Below are 4,274 nucleotides of genomic sequence, written 5' to 3' on the forward strand. Positions count from 1 at the left end.
AAGTCTCCTTTAGCATTTGTTAATTACGCTAAAAGTCTCCTTTAGCATTTCCTAATCATGCTAAAAGTCTCCTTTAGCGTTTCTTAATCACGCTAAAAGTCTCCTTTAGCATTTGTTAATTACGCTAAAAGTCTCCTTTAGCATTTGTTAATTACGCTAAAAGTCTCCTTTAGCATTTCCTTATCATGCTAAAAGTCTCCTTTAGCATTTCCTAATCATGCTAAAAGTCTCCTTTAGCATTTGTTAATCAAGCTAAAAGTCTCCTTTAGCATTTGTTAATTACGCTAAAAGTCTCCTTTAGCATTTCCTAATCATGCTAAAAGTCTCCTTTAGCATTTCCTAATCACGCTAAAAGTCTCCTTTGGCGTTTCTTAATCACGCTAAAAGTCTCCTTTAGCATTTGTTAATTACGCTTAAAGTCTCCTTTAGCATTTGTTAATCACGCTAAAAGTCTCCTTTAGCATTTGTTAATCACGCTAAAAGTCTCCTTTAGCGTGTCGTATCTGACGCTGAGAGACAGTGACCAAGGCAACTTTTACGAGTTGGGAGTGAGAACGGGTTGAGTAAACACGTTAGGCCTACAATGTCGTTCGTTTGGCAAGTGAGTAAAGTTGGTGCCATCCGAACAGGATGGAAAAAGAATTCTGCTCAGACAAACTATAAAGAAAACTTTTTCTGAGTGAGGTCGGCTGAAATCCAAAAACTGCTGAGTTGTAGCCATAGACTGCTAGACGGCTCCTGAGACAATCCGACAAGTCAGCGTTTCCAGATTGGTCTGTTTTCCGGCAAGATATTTGGGAGGTTTGGTGTGTGTTTGGCTTAGAAACAAATGGAACAGCCCGAAAAAACCCAGAGGAGATGAAATGAAGAAGTTAAGTTAGTAGGCAATAAAAAACCTGGAGATGTTTTTCAAGAGGAAATCAATTTCTGTATTTTATCTTTAGCCATCAATCCAAATACATAATTCTGAAGAAACACGGAGGCTTAAATGTATTCAGCGGCACTCATAATCTATAAAAAAAAAATTGGTTCGTGGACAATCTGACTGGCTTCAAGCCATGTTGGCTGGTTATTAAACAGTGAATTTAAAGCCGTGAACAGATCTAAGGTTGTGTTTGGGTGTTTTTATCTTAAACTTTGACCGTCTCAGTTTGTGTTTTCACTTCTTCAGAGTTAACCGAGACATTTTGGTTGGCAAAAAATGACTTCAGCGTTTTGCCAACCAAGCTAGATAGTGTCCGCTAGCGTTAGCCGGTAACTTAACGGGAGGTTGGCAGATTTCCTGCTCTGCCGTACATGCAGATGAAGGGCGGCCGTACCCGGAGGTCTGTTGGTACATCTCCGCTGGATGACTCGCTTTAGAAGGGTGGAAAATCAACTTTCCCTTTCTAGCGTTTAGCTAAAGATGGTTGCAACACCATTGCATGAACCCATAAACAACGATGGCTTGAACGCGTCTTCCTCCTCAGCTACATCCGCTTTTACAAAAACAACAACATTGTGACGAGCAAAGTGCCAAACTCGAGGCTTCAAAACGGCAGTCCCAAAACCAACGGGTGACGTCACTGCTGCTACGTTTCTTATCTTTACAGTCTGTGATTATAACTCGTGGGATAAAGCACTTGGTATTGACGTAGAGTTAAAAAAGAAACAGCGGAGGAAGGTCAACAGGGTGAGAGACTTTTAAAAGGTTGTCGGCCTTTAGTCCACCATCTAGTGTCCTAAACATTCATCAAAATCAAGTCTGGAAGTGATTCTGATGCAGCCTGACGAGCCAGACCCACATCAAGATGTCGGGTCCGGGAACTCCTCATTGGCTGGGCTCAATCCGAGGGGCGGGATCAACGGCTGTCATTCAAATTCCCTCTGCACGCAATAGGACAGAGCTATAACCAACCAGAGCAACGATGGGTGATAGATTCAACTTTTGGGAAGGCCGCTGTTCACCAGCAGCAGCAGCCATTTTATTTCCAAGTAGCAGGGAATTACCGCGGTACCGTCGCAACTCTGCCGTCTTTTTGTTAAGCCCGCCCACGGACTCTTTACACGATGTGATTGGCCTAATCAGAATTTGGTTTTTCCAGCTCGCAAGCCAACGAAGAGTTGCTAAACGGACCTTGGCTCCAGATTACATTTGCTGCTGCTAAGGTGCGTCTAGTTTTCTGGGCTAATTGTGATTTGTTATCATGTAAGAAAGTCTATATATATATATAAGTATGGAGAAAAAAGTCAGAAAGAAATCGTAATTATTACTATTATGTATTACACATACTATATATCTGAGAAAACATGTTTGACAGGAAACTGAGATAGCAGCGTTCCTAAACTGTTTTCCTTGTGGTATAAAATCCTGCTTACAGTGACGTCAAAATATAAATACGTGAACTAAAAACAGCATAAGATACAAAATAAAAGCAAACACACAAAGTCAGTGGGAGTGGGCCAATGCTTGATCTCATAGTTATTAGTTTACATTATTATTAGTGGCTCATAATAATGGAATAACCGGATTAACTGAAGAGATTTAAATGATAACTCTGTGTTTTGTTTTTTAAAACCATGACCCTATATTGACATGTTTTTTGTGCCTAAGTGACAGATGAGTTTATTTGTGATGCCTCGGCCGGGGTTTGTCTGAAACTCTCTGTCAGAAAAAGGCAGACAAAAAAAAAAAAGAAGAAACTAAAATACAGCAACTCTTATCAGGGGAAAAAGGTAAAGGATGTTTTGCATACATGTCCATGTGAAAGGAGGCCGGTCCACAGTCGCACACTGCAGTCTTTAAGTCATCGTCGCTTCAGGATTTGAAGGAACATCCTCGGTCGGACTTATGAGCTGAATGAGTGAGTGGAGAATCTGGAAAATCTGCCTCGGAAATCCTCGAAAACAGCAGCTGATAAATCTGTGCACGTGTCGGTTGGGCTATGGTCGACAGCGTGTGGCAGGGACTACCTGTGTGTGTGTGTGTGTGTGTGTGTGTGTGTCGAGACCCGCTGCTGGCTGATGGGAGGGTGTGTGGCGGGTAGACATCATGCTGATTACACTTCGGTACTGTGTGGCACACACACACACACACACACACACACACACACACACACACACACACACACAAAGAAAGAGAACAGGAAAAAATGGGTCTGATTATTCATCTTTCTCACTGCGTTTCAACACTGCGTGGTTGGGATTCTAATTAAGATGATTTTTTCTGACAGACTGCCGACTCTCATCCACCAATCAGGAACTGTTGAGAGACAAAACAGTCCCAGTTCACCTTTTCGGGACCCCAAAGCCCAAGATGACGTCCTCATGTCTTGTTTTATTAACTTAAACATATCCAGTTTCCTGTCACAGAGGATTAAGGAATATTTTGTAGTTTCAGTGGAAGAAAATACAAAATATTCTCATTTAACAAGCTGGAATCACAGACTTTTTTTTACTCAAACCAATAATTGATTATGAAAATAGTTGCCGGTTAACTTAATAGTTAGTGATAACTAATTGATTAATTGATTAATTGAATACTCTTTGCAGCTTTAAGTGCTTAAAGCCATTCAAAGCACCTCCCTTTAGTTATGTAACTTTGCTAATGAATTCAAATTAAAGATAAAAACGTAATATGTGTAATATTATACATTGTTAAATAAAACGTAGGACGTTGCTCTTTAACTGCTCTACTGGGATGAACTGTCTCGAAATGTCGAACACAAAAGGAAAAACGAGCTGGTTGAACATCTTCTTCTTCGTGGATCTCATCGCTTCATGAAGAAACACTCCATTCCTAAAAAAAAAGTTATTTTTAAATGGCAGCAAAACAAAACCACGGCCGTAAAAATGCCAATATGCTGTCCGGCACGATGCATGTCTCTCCGGCCGACCATCCTCGCGGTAATTAATGAAGAGCGGGCCAGCGATGCACTTAGCGTGTCGCCACGGCGACAGCGAGGAGAGGGGATAATAGATCAGGGAAGGGTGCTGATTGGCTGCTGGTCCGACCACGCTCGTGTCCGCTGCCACTTCATCTTAGTTCACGTCCCGACCGCGCCGGGCCGCCGGGGTTACGGCTCTCTGGGGACTGGAGCTAGATCACTGGGATCGCTCTCGCACACTGAATGCAAACACTCTGGAATCCCCACACACACAGACACACACACACACGGACACACACACAGACGCGGTCACACACAGACACGCACACACACGGACACACACACAGACACGGACACACACACAGACGCTGTCACACACAGACACGCACACACACGGACACACACACA

At 42.5% G+C, this 4,274-nt stretch overlaps 1 protein-coding gene across 1 annotated transcript in view; it reads right to left on the reverse strand.

Moving 5' to 3' along the window:
* Window positions 1–2,953: 2,953 nt before the first annotated feature.
* Window positions 2,954–4,274, reverse strand: part of inpp5l (inositol polyphosphate-5-phosphatase L) — a 37,450-nt gene continuing 36,129 nt past the window's right edge. The window contains exon 16 of the mRNA XM_034870902.1: window positions 2,954–3,057. The gene's annotated coding sequence lies outside the window, so the exon portion shown is untranslated. The remainder of the gene's footprint in view (window positions 3,058–4,274) is intronic.

Source organism: Etheostoma cragini, chromosome 5, assembly GCF_013103735.1.
Source record: "Etheostoma cragini isolate CJK2018 chromosome 5, CSU_Ecrag_1.0, whole genome shotgun sequence".
Classification (NCBI taxonomy): domain Eukaryota; kingdom Metazoa; phylum Chordata; class Actinopteri; order Perciformes; family Percidae; genus Etheostoma; species Etheostoma cragini.